Source organism: Condylura cristata, unplaced genomic scaffold (genome assembly GCF_000260355.1).
Source record: "Condylura cristata isolate star-nosed mole 26May11 unplaced genomic scaffold, ConCri1.0 scaffold00001, whole genome shotgun sequence".
In the NCBI taxonomy this organism is placed as follows: Eukaryota; Metazoa; Chordata; class Mammalia; order Eulipotyphla; family Talpidae; genus Condylura; species Condylura cristata.
In genome coordinates, this window is record NW_004567102.1 from 7,437,406 (window position 1) to 7,457,560 (window position 20,155).

Below are 20,155 nucleotides of genomic sequence, written 5' to 3' on the forward strand. Positions count from 1 at the left end.
TCCCCATGTAAAAAACCATCCTCCATCTAACAACCCACTCCCACCTCACTACCTATCTGACAACCTACTCCCCCACCTAAAGCCTCCCCCTGCTTAACAAGCCACTCCCCACTTGAACTCTATCCTGACCCGACAACCAGCCCCTCACCGAGGCCTAGTCAGGGTGAGGGTCTCAGCAGTGTGGCCTGAGTATACATGCTCAGAGCCAGCCTTGGGGAAGGTGGATGAACTAGGGTGCAAGGGAGCTAACAGAGAAGTCAGGCGGTTAAGAACAGGAGTTGAGAACTTGGACCACAGAGGGAGCGAAGTCTGAGCTGGGCTGGACCTGGAAGCTCAGGCCTTCACTCTCCTGCTGCTGCCACCGAGGCAACCCCCTCCTTAGCAGAGCCTCGCAGAGTAGCGGAAGCCGTACTCAAGCCAATGACCTTGAAGCTGCACATCCTGCTTTATCCCATCAGCGTCAGAGTGAAGACCTCGCTGTCACTCGGGGATATTTATAACCTGCCTGCCAGGCCTCAGTACCTGGCAGCCTAGAAACTAGGCCACAGAAGCCACAGAGGAGGCCCGCTGCCCCTGCCAGGGAGTGGGGCTCATGTGAGGGGGCAGGGAAGAGAGAGGCTCTCTGCCCCTGCTAGAAAACTTCCCCCAGGCCCCTGGAAGAGTGGGGTTTCCAGAAAGGCTTTGTGTGCCATGGTTAGTTTGTCTTCAGTCAGTCACCACAAATGGTCCCCTCGGTGTGAGCTGCAGGTATTTGCCCCATGTCTCTGCTGCTCTAGGCCATCAGAGGCAGAAGAGCTGCAGTGACTGGGGCACTCACACCTGGCACTATGACCGAGCTCTCTATGCACCCCTCCTCATCCCCTCATGGGCAAGTACTGCTTGGGGAAGCGGGCTGTGTTCACTAGGACAGGCTGCCTGGCTCTACTGCTCTGTGACCTTGAGCAATCCTGTGTGACCTTTCCATGTCTTAGTTTTCTCATCTACAAAAGGGAGACTCCATGAATGAGCCGTTCAGTGGGGCCCTGACTAGGACCCCTGTGTGCTGATTTATACAGAAAGATTTAGTGGTTGGAGTAGAGGCCCCAGCCAGGCTCAAATCCTTAAACCCTGCATGTGCCACTTGGGTTGAGTGACCCTGGGCCCACTACTTAAGCTCTCTGGGCCTCAGTTTCTTTCACTGTAAAAAGGGGGGAAAGAATAGTAACTACCTCACGGTGCTATGGAAGGACTAAGCCCATTAAAATGTGAAGTTTGAAGAATGGTGCCTGGCACATAGTAGGTGCCCAATTAGTACCAATTAGCAATGCTGATGATGATCCTGGCGAGCTCTTCTCCTTGCAACACACCTTCCCTTTGCCCTACCTGCACACTTAGCTGCACTGATGTTCTCCCTGCACACTTCCTCTTGCTTCTTCTTTCCTTCCAACTATACTTCTTTCAGTCTCACCTCCTCCACGCAGCCTTCCCTGACCACTTCAGTGACCATGAATCATGGTCAAGCCAGCGGGCTCTGTTGCAGGTAGTGTGGCCTGACAGGCACACACAGTGTACACACACACTATGCTTATGCCCAGGAAGGTAGAACCTAGTCGTTTCCCCAGAAAAAGTCTTTCATTCTCATTCATGACTAAAGGATGCCTTTTCTCAAGCCTGGTCATTTTCTGGATTTTTCAGTTTGATAGGAGACCAGGCCAGCTTTGCTGCTCGTCCCAGTGGGTGGGACACATCCAGGAGGCAGGTGGACTTGCAGTAGGGCCCTCAGAAAGCCAGACAGTATAGCACCCTGAGGGGTGCCCCAGAAACATGGGTCAGTGGAGGCAATGATGTTGCAGGTGTTTTGAGGGAGAGGACGACTGAATGTCACCATTTTGCATGTATTGAAGGCCAGAGACATTGTGGCCAGCCTTGCTGACCTGGTGGCCCACTACCACTCGCTGTCCCCAGGCCACACTCAGCCCTGGCCCATTGGAGGACCCTGTTGACACTCCCTCCTCTGCTCTCCTCACATTGAGGGCCCTGTTGGGTTCTCAGGAGCTGCCTTCCTCCCTAGTACCTATCTCAATGGAGCGATCGTCTCCCTGCACCCCCACCCCCAGCAGCAGCTTCACTGGCTCATCCCTCCTGGTCACTATTTGTGGGAGCCCCCCCCTTTTCCAAGGAGAAAGAGGGATTCTCCAAGAGCAAAGGGAGTGTGTGTTTTGCATTCTCTCCTCTCAATGTGACAGAGCGTGCCTGAGCATGCTAGCCTCTGGGTAGGCACCCCAAAATGAAGGAGACATCAAGAGCCCTTCAGTGGACCCCAAGCCCCTCTGCTTGGGCTCCGTTCCTCCCCCTGTTCTGGTGTAAGATAGAAAGGGTCCTCATACTACCAATCAAGACCAAGGACCAAAAACAGTCCCCATCTTTGTACATCATCCCGAGGGTAGGGCCTTCCCAGGGCATTGTCTAGTGGCAGGGTCCAGGGCAGGGCAGAGGGAACAAGAAATGCTGTATAAACCCAGACAGGTAGCTGCGTGTCTGCTCTGTCCTCACACAGAGGCAGGCCTGTGCCCCTCACTGAGCAGCGTGGGGCAGTGGGCAGGGCCAGCTGGGATGTATTGGCACATAACAGCTAAAAGATGCCTTCCGCACCCTCTTTCAGTGGGCACCCCTCCACCCTGCAGGAAGCAGTGGACAACTCTCTGCTCCTCTCCCACATGGGGGAAGTTAGGGCCTCAGCAGCTCAGTGACTAGCAGTCTCTCAGCAGGCACCCCCAGGGCACCCTCCAGGTGTAGTAGCATTTGCTGTTGATGACTCACCACTGGACCTTCCTGTGTATTGCTCCCAGCTGGCAGAAGTCACCTCCAGGGAGATGCCTGGGCAGTGAGGTCCTCAGGCTCATGGCTCCGCCCCTGGGGACAGCCCCAGGAGTCTGTTATGGGTATGTGAAGACCAGCTCTCTTGTCTAAAGGTCAAACCCTGCTGGCCACTCATGTGTCAGAGCTTCCGGTGGGAGCAGGCCCGGGCTAGATCTCACCTAAGGTGGGATCTGGGCCTCTAGGTTTCTTCCCCTGCTTTCTTTTGCCCCCTCGCTCCCTCACAGCTTCTTCCAGAGCATTCTCTCAACAAACCACACACAGAGATCGAGAGAGAGAGGAATCCCCAGCTCAGGCTCCATTTGCTGGAAGAAGGGCTAGAGAACAGGGCTACTGATCCCAAATCTGTATGCTGGAGAGATAGTCCCGTGGGTGTCTGTTATGGTGAGAACTGAGGTTTTTGCCAGGATTTCATCTTCTGCTTCTCCTCCCAGAGGAGAAGCTGGCTCTTAACGCTCCCCCTGTGAACAGGAGCCCTGGCACCTCCCACATGCCACTGATGGCTGATGGCTGCCCGCCGCCCCTCCCCCGCCCCCAGGCTGTGGCAGCCACCACCATGACTCATGGCCCACGCGCCATCCATCCTCCCTGGGCCTTCAGATTGCTACCCGCTGCCCTGACGTATTAAGCAGGCAGATGGCAATTAACTGCCTGATATGAAAATATCCATACTCTAATTATTTCAGGGATGAGGCCAGGGACCATTAATAAATGATGAAGGAGAGCCTCTCCGGAGGTCCTCATGGCCTCTGCGCCAGCTCGTGGTGGGTTTGGGAGTGAAGGGACTCCTCCCCATGCGAAGTGCAGAGGCCTGGCTGGTGAGACATGTGGCTTTGCAGGGAGATGCCAAAGATTTGCCTGGGGAGGTCAAGCCACTCTCTGGAGCACGATTAGGGCCACTGTCATCATCTTGCAGAAGCAAAAAGCAAACAACAGTGGTTCCCTGGATGTGGGCTGATGAATAGTTGATTGTAGACTGCAACCTCATGAATGAATTCCAGGAGAATTCCCAGTCACCTCTTTCTCCGCTCCCACTGCCTCCCCTTCCCCATCCTATTCCAGGCAGATTTTCCATTTTCCCCAAATTAGTAAGTTTCCTCTGTGTCCCCATGGGGGATGTCTGTGGGGCCAGCGGCCATTTCTTTTTCTGGCCACATATCACAACAAAGCCTAGGAGTAAAAACCATTCTTATTCTTGAATACTTTGATGTGCCCAAGTGAGTGCAGATATGTGCTGGTGCGCAAGTGTGCACACACACACGATTGAAGGGACAGAGGCTTCCATTTTTTGAAAGCCTATATATGAATGAGCTTTGATCCTGATGGAGGAAGAGTAGTTACAACCCAACAGAATGTGCAAGATGGCTTTTTTAAATAGCCAGCCAACAAACTGCATGGAACTTAGAATCTGATTTTCAGAATTTTATTTGTCTGTAAATTGCCAGAAGCCTACGCATTGTAGGAGTGTGGCAGGTGCCTAAGTGTACAGGAATTGTCAGTGCCTTCATGTGCTTGGGGTCCACCCCAAGGCATGACTGATGAAAGTCCAGCTGGACCTGACTGATACATACCTGACAGCTCTGGCCCTTGGGTGGGCTTGGCCAGGACCACGAACATCGCGTCCTTCTCCACCTCTGGCAAAGGGGAAAACAAGAACTTTGTTCCATGACTACCACAGAACCAGAGCTCATGTTCCTCAGAAAAGGCCCCCCATCTCTGAGTGTTCTCCTCATATACTTTAATCCCACGATAGGATATTTTGAGGGACATAGATTAAAAAAAAAAAGACCGTAGTCCTCTCAATCTACCCCCTCATTTGATAGTTAGAAAGAATGAAGCAGAGGCCTGTCCCAAGTTCCATGCCCATAGGACCCTGAGCCTTTAGAAGTGCTCTTCCAGCAGCCCCATGGTGTGTGGTCTGGCCGGAGCCAATAAAGGAGGCTCCCCCAATCCATGTCGACCCCCTTCCATGTCTTTGCTCCAGGGGACAGCTGTGTGCTTAAAACTTTAACTTGTCCTTCTAGCAAATCTCTAAAGCAGGTCATTACCCTCTAGAGGACCAGAGATGTTAAGTAGCTTGCTCAAGGTCACCCAGCTAGCATATAGCACAATAGAGAATTGGGGTCAGAAAATGTGACAGCAGAGTCCAGGGTGTGACTCCTGGACCCTTGAAGACCTCATCCCTACTGATGTCTCTGATCTCACATCCCATACCCCATCCCTACCTTGCTACTGCCCTCCAAATACAAACACCCACTCATTCCTTCACAGGGCTTCTGTCCTTGCCTGAAATGTTTGTCTTCCAGGCCTTTCTGTTGCCTTGGAGAGATGTAGCCTGAGGGACGCTGCTAAAGGAGTCACCCATAGCAATCTACTTACCCCTCATTCACTATGCACCCATTTTATTTTTCCCCCTTAGCACTTCTCACTACCTGAAATATCCCACTTCTTTTTAACTGTTTCCAACACTACATGTAAATCCCCGCGCACAGGTGATCTTTCCCTCCATTCTATGTAGCCCGCCTCTCAGCTCTACTACCTCAGCCTGAGTGTAGGAGGCACACACGAGACGTTGGTCAGTGGGTGCTCCATTCACAAACCAACACACTCACACACACTCACACCACACACACACACACACACTTCCTGTGTGCTCCATTCACAAACCAACACACTCACACACACTCACACTACACACACACCCACACACACACACGCGCTTCCTGCTTACTGGCCTGTGTGTGTAAACACATCATCCCAAGTACAGACGGCCGAGTACTTGTGATGAAGTACACTGAAGCAACACCAAGTAGAAGTGGTGAAACTGGCTTGACAGAAGTGGGTTTCTAACAGCCCATGCTAAGAGACAGGAGCCTCTGAGGACGGCTCCATAATTACCCGGCCTGGAAGAATGCAGAACAGAAAATAGAACCTCTGTGTAGGAGCCCAGCATCTCACCACGTGGCACAGGCCTTTGTGTCGGTTGCCTAGAGAAATGGAGCCTTGATGGAAGGTGTGAGAAATCAGCTCTCCTCTCCAGAGTCCTTGGAAGGGGCAGGGGCTGGGCTACCCAGTCACTCCACTTACCCAGGCGCGTTGGCTAAATAGAGCCTCTCCAGGCCTGGGGCTCTGAGGGGCAAGTCTGAGGTCAGGGAGCACTGAGGGCTCACTCTTCTCCCCTCAGGTCCCTAGGTCCTGCCACGCCACTGCCAGCCCAACCCACCCTTGTGGTTGCAGGTTCTCCTCAGAGCATCACTAATAGTCACCCTACTTGGTCCCTACCAGGCACAGAGTCTATAAAATAGGACAACAGTGTCCACTTCAGAGGTGGCATGAGGGTGACATGAGAAATGACAGTAAAATACCTAGCACAGTGTATCAACCAAAACAATGAAGAAGGTGTGTGGATGCCGCCATGTTTTCTTTCTCTCTTTTCCTTAACTTTCTGGAAAATGTAAGTTGGCATTTAATGGGACCCACTTTATTATTGCTTCCTATCTGCGTGAACTGCCTGAGGTAATCCCTCTCTTCTCTCTGACTCCAGTGGACGCTCCATGCACCCAACCCACACACACTGTCACCAGCTGCCCTCCAAGGCCTGGGGTCAGCTGATGGCTAACCACTGGTGCCTCCCCTTTCCCTGGCAGCTCATCGAGGATGGGGAGAGCTGGCAAGTTGCTTTCACACCTTCCATTGCTTTCCTCTTCCTGTTCTCACACCTGGGTCGCCCAGCACAGGTAGGGTTGGGCTGTTGCAGGAACTGCACTTGAGACCCCTTCTCCCTGGATTCAGGTCTCGCCCTCAGATTTTTCCACTCACCTTTGTATTTTATCTCTCATGGAAGGAGTCCATTTTCTCATGCCAAGGAGGAGTGTCCCCTATGTGTCATGAAGGAGTCCAGAACTCTGAGGGCAAGTTCACGTCTGGCAGAGTGACCCTTCAGACCAGTCCAAAGCCAGCAGAGTTAGCACCCCTCATGCCTCTCCCAGGCCTAGCTCAGTATTTGCAGCTTTTTCCTCCCCTGTTGACTCTCCTGCCTCCCTCTCAGCCTTCCTGTAGCTGTGAGTGGTGAGAGGGTGGGGACATTTGCAACAGCAGACTTGGTCAGAGGATTCCCGGTCCTAACTCTGTTCCCCCAGCCCTGAGTGATTGGAGGAAAATGACCAAGCCTCTCTGAGCTGCAGTTTCCTCTCCTTCAACACAGTCAAAAGGGCCATGCCATATACCCCACCCCAGACTCTCCGGAGCGTGTTGTTCTGTGCAAAGGGAGATGGGCTTGTTAGAGGAGACTCCCCAATCCCACTGCCAGCGCAGGTGGCTCCTGGTGACCTTCCAACCTCAGTACAGATCAGGCTGGACCCCAGCTGCAATTTAAGTTTTGAAATAAACATGGTATTCAAAATGGACCAGGTTTGAGTGCCCACTGGCACCAACCAGCTTTGAGCTCACATGGTGCCAATCATGTATAATGAACCAATCAAGTTTGAAAGGTAGGTACTGAGCCTGCACAGTCCCTAGCAGCTGTGAGGACTGGGGCTTTTCTGACACCAGCACACCCCCAAGCCTGCCTTGAAGCTAACCCTGGAACATCTGTGTTACCCTATCCTGCTCCCGGGCTCCAACTGGGCCTTGTTGCATTGGGTTGGTGTGAATGGGTTGAATGGAGTTTTATGTCTTATTCCTTGGAGCTTTCTTGGGGTAACAAAGATTAAGAAAAGAGTCTACTTTTACTTTCTAGCCCAAAGTAGTGGATTTGAGAGAGAATAGAGATGAGTATTAAAGAGCAGGGGCCTGAGTTACGGCCGCCTCACCGAGTTCCGATCACCCCCACAGCCACAGCAGATAGTGGCCACGCAAAGTCGGGGTGCCACCTTCCTGTTCACTGCTACCTTTTGAGGAGGGGGCTCTGCTCACAGGGAGGAATGGCCCTCCACTGGTGCCAGACACTGTGCCAAACAGGGGTTGGGCAGTGTTCCTCAGGAGTGTGATTCCCGGGTGATGGTTCCAAGATCCGTGTGTGAAAGGGTGACCCTAGGTAAGGGCAGTTGGGCAGCAGTGGCACCATTTGGGGGCATGTGACTCACAGGGAGTGGGAGCCCTGTGCTTATGATTCACATCTCTAGAGTTGTAGACATGGGGAATTGGGCACTGTCCCCTCTCCTGCGCCCACCTGGCCTTCTTGTCTCCTCCTCAGGGCTGGGAAGAAGAGACAGCAGACACCACCAAAGGCTTTCTGGTCAAGTTCCTGCTCACTGATTTTCCTATCCAAACCATGGCAGACAGCCCTGGATGGCAAACCCACCAGTTATCAAGGAGGCAAGAGGGGTATGATGGGTTTACTCAATTGTGGCTGCCTGGAGGACAGTCAGTGGGCATAGGAATCGCTCTTACACTCCCTGGATAAACTCTCAAGTTCCACATGCCCATTATGGCTCTGATACTATCAGTATTCCTGGCACACATATTGCTGGGAGAATTCTAATATCAGATAATGGAAAGTAGGCTAGATGGCTTCTGAGGCACTTCTTGTGCCAACTGGGTGATTCTAGAACCCCCATACCCAGTATTATCATTAATATGATGTAATTGATCACAATGTACCCAATGAAGCATAAAATCAATATAAAGGAGACAGTTAGCACTTCCACTTCTCCAGTTCTATGTGTTAGGAGTTTAATTACTTAGTGCTTCAGTGGCACAATATGCACAGTCCCTGAGCTAGATCTTTCTTTTGTCACTTTATAAGTAAAGGAACTAAAACTACAAACTAACCTCCCACACCCTCCACTCATGCAGAGATGGGAAGCCTCCCTCAAGTGGGCTACTGAAGGACTCTCCCATTCTTCCTGGTCCACCATCTTCTGGTCCAACCCCCAAGCCCATAGAACCATGTCCCCCAAAACTCCAAAGCTGGGATCTGCTCCCTCTGGCCTCTAGTTAGTCAGAAGCATCAGTCAGTATTAACTGGCTTCTAGTTGGACTGAAAGCAGGTATTGTCGCCCTTGAAGGCCTGTAGGCCTTCTTTGGAAAAGTATGTGGGTCTCCAGGAAGGTACCAAAGCTCCAGGAAGTCCTTCAGCTGTGGCACCACTGCATTGAGCTGTCCCTCCTTGTCCAAGCATTGAGTTCTTCAGGCATAAAGGGACCAGCTGCATAAACAGATAACGCTGCCTGTGTGAGCCAGAACTTGTTCCTCAGAGAGGCTAATGAGTACCTCGAGGAGACAGATTCACTTCCTTCCATTTCTCATGCTAAGGAGCAAGGTGTCTGGTGTTCACCCAGTCACAACATACACTGTTTGCATTTCTAAGCTTTCTCCTACTGCGGCTGGCACTGCCCTTCTACATGTTCATGGCCTGTGTGGTAGGATTCAGCACTTTAAGAATGAAGACATTTTCTGGGTTTCATATCAATTCCAATGTAAGCAAATGTGTTTATTGACAGTCTTCTCACTTACCAGGCCTATGACCTTCGAAACAAAGTTTGTTTCACTTCTTTGTTCCACAGCTCACTCATCTGGAAAATCAACTTCTTGCTCCCTATCATGGATTTAGTTAGGATTAACTGATATGATAGTGTGAAGTGCTTAGGGGGAGCTGTGCAAAGAAACATTAGCTTCTCCCTTCCCTACTCAAAAACCCTTACGTGTTGCTAAGAACCTTCCTCTTCACAGTCTCAGGTCTGTCAAGTAAGATTAGCAGGAGTCCCACTTCTTGAGCTCCAAACATTCATCACAGATGCCATGTTCGGCCCATTCAATGCTCTTGGAAAATCCCATAAGGCAATACCTCAGACCTCCTCCTCTGCTCCACCCCCCGACACCACCCCCCAAGCTCCAGCTTTACCCAGGGATGTCACGGTTAACCCAGGACCATGACCACTTCTAGAGTGGCTCATTGCCTTCTCTTTCTTCACTTTGGTCTAGTGGGTCAAACTCAGTTCTTCATCTGAGCGCTGGAGTGGAGGGATGACCAGGGCTAGTCACAGGATATTTGTGGAGCCAGACTTGTTGACTTGCCCAGGCGTGACAGCTACTGTATCCATAAGACCATGTCACCAATTTAGGTTAAAAAGTGACAGGGGGCCCTCCCTGGTGGCGCAGCGGGTTAAAGCACTGCACTAAGAAGCTTAAGCCACTTTCGCATGAGTTCGATCCCCGCCTGCCCCGGAGGTGACCACATGGCGTGGCAGACCTCTCCTGACCCGCCCACTGCTCCCCTCAGCAGTGTACTTCGTTGATCTGCCTGTTCTGCTCCCCACTCTGTCTCTGGTGAATCCTCTCACCCTCCACATCTCTGGCCTGTACCCCAGTTCTATATGAATAAATAAATAAATCTTTAAAAAAAAAAAAAGTGACAGGGAAGAGTGATGAGAATCTGGAACTTTGAGGTTCCCAACAGCGAGATTCGACACCAAAGCAGGAAGGAAGACTGTCCTGACGCAGAACAGAAGTGACCTCTCCTTAGGGCGCCAGCCACATTTAAATGTTACCAGTCACATTTGTTGTCATCACTTCTCCTGCCAAAGACTCCCTGGTGGCAGACAGGAGAGAGCAGATAAAGGAAAGGAAACCAATATGGGACTCTCCCCCATGCTCTGAAGTTTGGAAATTCCCTATTCTGCAGCTGTCGCCAGAACCTGGGGGTTTCTTCTGTTTCTCAGGTGTGTCAATCACTCACTCCCAGATTTCAGATGGTGCTGAGTTTTTCTCAGAGACTATCAGAGGGAAAAACCCACTCAACTTACCATCACCAGTGTGGAGGTACTTGGCATCATGGTGCCCCCACCCACAATGCACTTCTGATACCTGTTGTTCAAAGACTTCAAATAGCTGCACAGCTTGCTCTGTCAGACTCTATAGTGGGAAAGAAGACCCACTGTGTGTTCACACCATCTTACCTGGAACTGGATCACAATAAACCATAAAGCCCCATCAGGCCTAAATCTCTCATTCCTTCTCATCCCCCCAGGGAGGAGGAGACACATCCTGGCTGATTGCCATATTGTCCTGTCTCCCCATGAAAACACCATCACAGTATTCATTTAACAAATATTTCTTGAGCACCAGTTGTGTGATAGGCATCTTCTGGACATTGAGAATAGGCAGGGAAAAGAAATCAGACAAAGCCATTGTCAGACAAGGCAGTCTAGATACAAACAAATAATTAAATATATAATATGTAGGTGATAAGTTCTATTGTGAAAAATAAAGAAACATAGAAGGATGGAAGTCCTTTTTTATAAAGGGTGGACAAGCAGAGGCTCTTTGAATAGGTAATGAAATCTGAGGAGAAAATAGAAAGAACGGAGCTCTCTAAATAATTGTGGTCAAGACATTCCTGAAAGAAGAAATTACCAAGGTGTTCAAGGGCAGAGAGTTGTCTAGAAGTCTGAAGAATGGCAAGTTGACCTGTGTTAGCAGCAAGCTTGGCAGGGGTCTTGAGGGTCTGGGGGGAGCGTTGAGGGTCTGAGGGGGCGGGGTACATCACATGTGACCATCTGGTATGTGGGTCTTTGGAGAATCTATGAGAATTAATATTTGACACAGAGGAATGAGATTATCAAGCTAAACTTTGTAATAAGAATGGACTAGGGTAGGAGAATGAGAGCCAAGAAGGAGGAAGAGAAGCCGTCTAGAAGGCTGCTGGAAAGAGAAACTGTATTGATCAAGGACAATCAAGGGCCCTCCCTGATGGCACAATGGCTTAAAGCCCCGAACTAAGAAGCTAAAGCCACTTCAGCATGTGCTCAATTCCCGGCCAGGGAGGTGACGCACAAGGAATGGCAGACCTCTCCTGACCCTCCCTCAGCAATGTACTTCATCAGTCAACTTATTCTACTCCCCACTCTGTCCCTGGTGAATGCTCTCACGGCCCCTGCACCTCTGGCCTGTACCCTGTATACATAAATAAATAAATCTTAAAAAAAAAAAAAGTGGGGACTGAAAAATATGTTCCAACAAAAGTTATTGCTAGGAGGCATGGGGTAGCTTAGATAGAAGATAAAAAGTCCATTTTGAGTTGCAATAGAGTCCATTTGGTAATTATACTGCTGATCCAAGATTCTGTGAACCAACCTCCATGACATCATGATATTCAGCCACAGAGAGAACAAATTGGGTGATTTGATATCCTTTGTCTCACAATAGCCTTATCCATTCCATTAAAGTTCTTTCTTTCTTTCTTTCTTTTTTTTAAAGATTTATTTATTTGTTCATACAGATCTGGGGTACAGGCCAGAGGCTCAGGGGTGGCGAGAGGCTTCACCAGAGACAGAGAGGGGAGCAGAACAGGCAGGTCGACGTAGTACACTGCTGAGGGGAGCAGTGGGCAGGCCAGGAGAGGTCTGCCACGCCATGTGGTCACCTCCAGGGCAGGTGGGAATCGAACTCATGCGGACGTGGCCTTAGCCACTCAGTGCAGTGCTTTAACCCTCTGCGCCACCAGGGAGGGCCTAAAGTTCTTTCTTAAACTCACTCAAAATCCACATCCTCTTACCTTTCTCTCTTACTCCTATAGCAACAAATACAGGGCTGTTCTCTCCACCTGCTACAGACAATCCTCTAATCCCTGCTAGAGATGTGTCTAGCCTCTTCCTTGGTTCATCTTCCCTATCAATGCTGTTTTCTGTCCCCCAGACATGAACATATCCCATGAGGAAGCAGCTCTGGGTCTTCCACTGATAGAAGCAGAGACCAGGGCCAAGCATGTTCCTGGGAAAAGTGACTGAGAATGATCACCTCAGAGATATATCCCATATAACTGTTAGAGTTTAAAGACAGAGAAATAATATTCAAGACCTTCATATAACATTCCATATACTGATAAACTGCAAAAATTATGTTGATATCAAGATATTCAAAAGCAGCCTGCAAAGCAAGGTAAGAATAGAACATTATTTTCAAGTAGCAAACAGAAAGGAACTAAGTTGTGATTAAGGATGTTATCTGTGGGAAAGCCATCATTCAATTATCAAGGCTATAGAAAAGCAAATTACATATGCACAGAGTGAGAGAACTCTGTCTATATGAATCCTTGTTGGATACGCTGCTAGAGGGTGGATTTTAATCAATCAAGAGATGACTGGTGAAACTTTGGCAAAAGCAAGATAGTAAGCTTGTAGTGGATTAAGTGTAGAGCTAAAATTTAAACAAGGATCAGACACAAATGTAGAAAATTATTTGTAAATGTCATATGTTCTGACAAAGAAGAAAGAATGCAACTTAAAATTTGAACTGAGAAGGAAAACAGAAAAGGAAAATAGAACCAAGTCAATGTTGCAGAGAGAACAGATAGAAAGCAAATATTGCCATTTGGAAGTGATAATCCAAATAACAAAAGAAAATAAATATTAATCAAGATATTTTAAAAGATACCAATATAAAGGTAACTACTAAAGGGAAAATGTACAGTTTTTGTAAACACCAAAATACTTTTTAAAAGAGCAAAAGAGTTATATAGAGAAACAAAGAAACATAGCATAATACATCGGCTAATTATAAAATGACATAAGGAATTGACGTCCAAGATATTAGTCATATCCATAAGTGTGAATGAAATTAACTTGCCTAGTAAGAGAAAAGGATTTTCAAAATAACTTACAAAGCAAAACACTGGTCTCTTCTAAATACAGGAGAAACATTTAAAGCAAAGTGATTCAAAGTAACTCAGAATAAAGGAGAATGGGAAAAGTTACTTATGTCAACTAAATAAGAACAACTCTAAAACAATGGTAACAAGCCTACTACTAAGTATAAAAAGAGTTAAAACAAGGCACATAAATCATATTATAATGCATAAATCTACAATAAAATGCAGTTATTAATGTTATATGCTAGATTACACAGAAATCAACTATATATTAAATAGAAATGAAAGTAATACAAGGAGAATAGAAACAATAATGCTAAGCAAATTTGACACAGCACTCCCAGGCCAAGAAAGGCATATTAAAATATAAACACATGGCTAAAGAAGATTCAGCCAACATCATTGATAAGTTAATTTTCATATGTACCCAGTACTGTATACTTTAGTAAAGAATATTCTTTGTTCTCAAGTACACTTGAGATATTCATTGAAATTTATCATATATTATGTTACAAAGTAATAGCATACTTCTCTGATCATATTGTAGTAGAAATTAAAAGCAAAAATTTTAAATGCCCTTCAAAAAATGGAGGAAAATAGGACTAATGTCTCATTCTCACCTAAAACAAAACAAAACAAAAAGATATTTAAACAAAATATAATAACCAATTGATTTTAAGCTTCTAGACATTAAGTCATAAAAGACAGTGATATTGCAGATTTAGGATACAAAAAAGATGAGTTCTACACTTTTGCTAGGGTCATGCCTGGAATTATCCCAGGTCACCACTCAGGGAGTGGAGTGGCCAGGCAAAAACCAGAAAATGCCCTGACTTGAGAAACTGAGGGTCTAGGGAGATCATTGTGGTGAGAGTTTATAGCATAACGGATGAAAAAGAGGAGAGCTATAGAGAACCCCCCTTTGGCATTCAGAATATTCTTTATGCCACATTTAAGGAAATCACCTGCTTTAGTCCATTTGAGTTACTATAACAAAATATCATGGACTCTGTGGCTTATCAACAGTAGAAGTGTACCTCTTATAGTTCTGGAGGCTGAATGTCTGACACCTGGCTGCCAGCATTGCTTTGGCGAGAGCCATCTATGCTCCTAGACTTCATATTGCACCTTCACACTGTGGAGGGGACTGAGGAGCTCACTGGGACTTTTTTAAAAATCAGCCACCATTCCCATTCATGAGAGTTTCACCTTCATGACTTAATTACCATCTCCTGAAGGTCTCTCCTACTAATATCATCACCTTTGGAAGCTTGGATTTGAACATTTGAATTTGGGGAGCGGGGACACAAATATTCAGAGCATAGCACTACCCACAGCCACAGGAAGGACTTCATGAAAGGTAAGAGGAAATATTGTCAGATATTCACAGGCACAAGAACTCATAATTTGTGCAGAGTTGTGTGGAATACTGAGATCTTGCTTTAGAAGAAGAGAAAAATTAGACCCAGATTAAATGTTGCTATGGATCTATCTGAAAAATCTTTAAAATAAGACCTTGAGGGAATTAACTGTTTCCAAGTAACTTAACTGCACCACAGGAAAAACAAAACAAAACAAAAAACCTCGGGAATATTTAAAAGAATATAAAAATATCCAACACCATGTTTGGCATCCAATAAAAGTTACTTGGCATGCAAAGAAAAAGATAACTCTAAAAGTCTGGAAGAAAAGCCTGGGAAATCAGATAATGTTTCAGGGAAGAAGGACTTTGAAAAGTTGCCACCTATTTCTGGGAACCTAGAAGTCTATGCACATACCCAGGACTGGGCACAAACTCAGAAAAGCTGAGAAGGCTCTAAGCTCTTCGTTCTGGCTCTTTCAGCTCTGCATAAGCAGGAAGTGAAGTTTAAGGCAGAGTTATAAGTGGTCTGGCGAAGTGTTGAATCTATGTCTCAATGTACACAGGGTCCATTACAAAGGCAAGGGGACTTTGTTTCTCTTAGTTTCTAAGATTTTAAGGCAAATTTTTCTCAATGTGCTAGTCTGAAATAATGACAAACCAAAGAAAGAGCAACAAAGGAAATGCAAATGAAAACCACAATGAGATGTCACTTCGTACTAGGATGGCTATATGTGTGTGTATGTGTATATATGTATGTATGCATGCATGCATGCATGCATACATGCACATACATACATACATGTGTGTGTATATATATATTTATATAAATAACAATTGTTTTTGAGGATGCAGGAACAGTGGGCATAGACAATGCTGGGAGAAATGTGAAATGGTACATCAACCATGGGAGACATTTTTGCTCAGAAGGTTAAGCATTGAATTGCCTTATGACACAGCAATTCCACTCTTAAGTATATAGCCAAGAGAACTAAAAATATATGTGAACACAAAAACATATGCTCACAAATGTTTATAGCAGAATAATTTGTAATGATCAAATTGTGAAAGCAACACAAATACCCATAAAATAAATTATTAACCTAAATATATTATACTATATAGTGGACTATTATTTAGCACTAAAAAATAATGGCACATTGCTACAGCTATAACATGGATAAACTTTGAAAACATTAAATGAACTGAAAGAAGCCAGACACAAAATGTCAAATATTATGATTCCCTTTATATAAAAAACCTTGAATAGGCATCGAATCAGAAAGTGAATTACTGATTGCCAAAGGTGTAAGAGAAATGGTGAGCAGTTAGCTTACCATGTTTGGGATATCTGGAGGGGGGGGGCTGTTAAAATGTTCTGGAATTAAATACTGGTAATGGTTACACAACATTATGAATGTTGACATTTTATAACACACTTAAAATGGTTAAAATAGTGAACATGACATGTGAATTCTATGTCGACTTTTAAAAATAAAAGGGATATGAAATATGGTCAAATGTGATCATCTATTTCGACCTTATCAGGACAGGGTCTTCAAAATAAGTGCCCAACAAATATTACCATGTGGGCTCCCCCCAACTAGCTCTCAGACTTCCTCCTTGTCGCATTGCTCAAAGGCATTCTCATCTGCTTAGCTACCTTCTCCCTTTGCTTGTATCCTTGACTTAGGGCTCTGAGGACTGGATACCTCAAGCCCTGCCGCAGGAGGCAAGAAGCAGCAGGGATGATGGCACACACTCCTTAAGTAGTGTGAGTGCCCATAATTTGAGGCTGAATAAACCATTTTTTGTTCTTCATGAGAAGTTTTCAGTTAGAGAGAAATATCAAAGTTAGCAGAAGGTGGGTCTGAGTTGCAACTCTGTCCCTAACAATGAGGCATCAGACCAGGTGCTCTCTGGAGAGTACTTTCCTCTGACAAACTAGCTGTGAAGACTTGGAGTCACAGGTAAACCGTGGATCTGGGATTGGCGCCAGAGGGCATGGCTGACATACGCACACTCTGGGCAGCCCTACCACCATCTCCAAAGGCCGTGCCAGGCCTGCCTATCAAAGACCCTGCACTTGCTCTGAAGCCCTGATACTCCAGAACCCCAGGTGGTGCCTTCCTCATGGAAAGACCAGCATAGGCCGATTCAGTGACTATGGAACCTTCTGTAAGACGCGGGCTCCACCCCTCCCCGCAAGGCCGGGCGGATAGTAGGCGGAGCTAGGCCTCTGATTGGAGGAGGTCTGCCAGTGGCTGGAGTGGGCGTGGCCAACGGCAGGGAGAAAAGCTGTTAACCGTTATCGTCAGCCAACACTTGGCTCATTTTCTACGAATGACTCTGAACTGATCACTTGGAGCTTAGAAGGCTTCCTCCCTCCTCCCCAGGAAGATCAGAACTGCTAAAAAGATGCAGGAAAACCCTTGAGGTCTGGGAGGAGGCGATCTGGGGTGTCAGGGGTGGTAGCAGAAGTTGCTGCGGTGCCCAGGCAAGGCAGCGAGGTGCTGGTCAGACGCGGGCTGGGCGGTGGGCGAGCCCCTCCTCAGTCTTCCCCCTAACCTTGGCCCTCACCTGCCTGTTCTCTCCACTTTTCTCCCTTTAGTTTTTGTTTCTTTCATGAAATATTCTTAGTTCTCCATGGCCAAGGAGCAGCGTCCCTTGAGTGAGAGAGCCTGGGACCTCGAGGACAGGTCCCAGCCCAGCGGACCTACCCTGCTCGCCTCTCCCAGACTCTCAAGGTATGAGCCCCTCCCTGCCCTCTGTCTAGACCCGCCTTCCCTTCCTGAGGTGGGGCTGGGTGAGGGGCTGGGGCGACCAGGAGCTGCAGGCTGCAAAGAGGAAAGCAAGAAGGCGCCATCCTTCATCTCAGCGGGAACGGGAGAGATTGCTGAAGGTCCTTTGATAACTGATGTGCTAGGGGGTATTTATTGCGCTGGTGTCCTGGGTGTCTCTTGCCCGCCGCCACTTCGGCTGAAGGTGGAGCCCAGCATTTTTGATTTCCCTTTTGTTGTTGCAGGACAGGTCACTGCCTGTGATCATCAGTCAAGCGCTCACAGAGAGAATGGACACTCCCAGCGGTCCGCCCGGACCTTTTCTAGAGGCTAGGAGGCCGCCTTCCAGGGGTGCCCGTCGAGGGGCCACCCTTTCCTAGCCACGTTCCTTCTCAGCCTTGTGAAACTATTTGGAAAAGGCTCTGCCAGTAGCATCAGAGGCATTTGTCTTGTCCCCTGAACCGCACCCCCACTCTTTCTCCCTCCCAAAATAACAGTACTCTCCCTTAAGGGAGACTTGAGCTTGAGGCAGCAGCTGAAGAGCTGCCCCCTAAAGGTGGATAGGCCCCAGAGGTTTCCGGATTCCAAAGTCTGGAGGACAGAGGCGCTGGTGTCCTCACCAGTCAGGAGGGTCGACCGGCCCCTGCCCTTCAGCACTCTTCCCGTTTCCCCCAGAACCAGAACGCAGGGCTCACCCCAAACCTCTTCCACTTACCATCAACATGGAAACTTTTCACGAGGCCATATTCTCCCTCTTTGTGCATTATCTTGTCCCTTAAAACTGCCCTTGCATGGAGGAGACTTGTGGGGCTCAGGGAGCCTGGTCTGTCAGCCATGCCCCAATAAAGCCCTTCAGCTCCAGTGGGAAATTTAATAAAGGCTTCATGCTTAATGTCCTCGACTTGTGATTGGTGCTGGCTCAGAAGTGGGGCTTGTTGGTCCTTCCCACCCAACCAGGAGGATATTGTGTGGTGGCAGCGGAATGACAATGAGGGGGAGGGGCACTTTCTGGAGGGTGCTCCTACCCCTCCACCTCTTACCCCCAACATATTCCGCACTCTGGTGGGTAGGGACCCCCTCCAGTTGGCCTACTAGACATGGTCACAAGGCAAGAAGGAAAGCTGTTTACCCACTGGAAGGCAGGCCATTAGGAGGGGCAAATAGTGATAAACCTTGAGGTTCTAGAATTTTTATGACTTTGTTCTAATCCTTGGTTGAGGAATAAGGAGCAAGGTAGTGGTGGGTGTGTCCTGAACAGAAGGGACTCAGCACCAGAGTACCCCTTTCCTCATTGGCCTGTGCTGTGCACCGGGAGGTGTGGCCAAAGTTCCAGAGCCTCAGGGGTAGTGAAAGCCCTATAAGACCAGGCATCACACCCGCTTGTTGGGACCTCACTGGTTGCCCACTGCCCCTCACCCTCCTGTTTCCTCTGTGAGCAGAAAACCAGAGCTGACTTGGCAAGAGGACAGACATCCCTAGGTCGCAAGCTGCAGCTCTGCCTTTGAGTTCTGCCCCAACGCTGACCACAATGATTCTAGAAGAATTCTACAGTGTCTCTTTTTTTCTAAGAAATAAGAATGGCAAGTTTGCACATGCTTGGAGCACAAGCACCAAGTTCCAGTACCAGGCATTTCCTCAAGAGCTGTTTCTGGTCTCTTCCTGGGAAACATGCAAAGTGTAAGCCTGGGCTCATTGGTAATTGGAGGGATATGACCCGATGCGGATGTCAAGGGTTTAAAGACCTCTGATCTTTGCGCTCTGAACTCATAAATGCCCTCATGTCAGCATTGGTCCATGTCATTATTCTAAACTGGACTTCTCAGGCCCACTGCACTTGTGTGTGTGTGTGTGTTTTTTTCCCAAGCTGCATATGGTGTTATAATTTATAAAGACACCATCCTTAGGGGTAGTTGCCATGACTGTTTTACAGAGGAGGAAACTGAAACCAGGAAAAAGACTCAGCTCTCTTGAAGGAGGCGCCCGTCGGCAGTGCCTTTGCCCTGCTGGGTGTGCTCGCTTCTCACTGCTCGCCAACCCTGCCCTTTAAACAGAAAAACAAACAAGGAATAATTCCCAGGAATTATTGAATGTTTACTGTGTTAGGACTAAGTTTAACTATCTTAGGAGGAGCCTTTTATTTCTCCCCATATGAGGCATAGGACAGGTACAGAGAAGAGGCTAAATATTTGCTCAGTGCAAGTCTCTACATCTTTTACCTTTTAGTGTTACATCCTTTCACCCCAACTGCTCACAGGTTATGATTGTTTTCAGAAAGTCACTGAAATTCTAATGCCTTTGCAGTTTCTGAAGTGACTTTGGGGCACTCTAGTTACTGACCTCCCAGTCCTTTAACTAGTTGTGTGATTTTCTGCAAGTTATATATTCCTCTTTGTCTGTTTTTTTTTTTTTTTTTTTTTTTTTAGTACATGCTGGATGATCCGCCGAGGTCACCGGACAGGGTTAGGATCAGAGGATCGATACATAAAGTATATGAGATACTTGCCAGAAGTTCCTTCTCTCCCACTTGGATAGTCTGGGGTATTCACTAAGATTATTCTGGTCCATGATGCC

The 20,155-nt window shown here is 47.6% G+C and overlaps 1 long non-coding RNA gene across 3 annotated transcripts in view; it reads left to right on the plus strand.

The window, feature by feature from the left end:
- Positions 1–20,155, plus strand: part of LOC105853394 — a 41,596-nt gene that overhangs the window by 11,599 nt on the left and 9,842 nt on the right. The window contains exons 2-4 of one of the 3 annotated variants that reach the window (XR_001145236.1): positions 8,051–8,181; positions 17,416–17,551; positions 17,830–18,459. This is a non-coding gene — a long non-coding RNA (uncharacterized LOC105853394). Of the gene's footprint in view, positions 1–8,050; positions 8,182–17,415; positions 17,552–17,829; positions 18,460–20,155 lie in introns of those variants that run through there. The other 2 variants (XR_001145237.1, XR_001145238.1) reach the window with 2 other exon arrangements.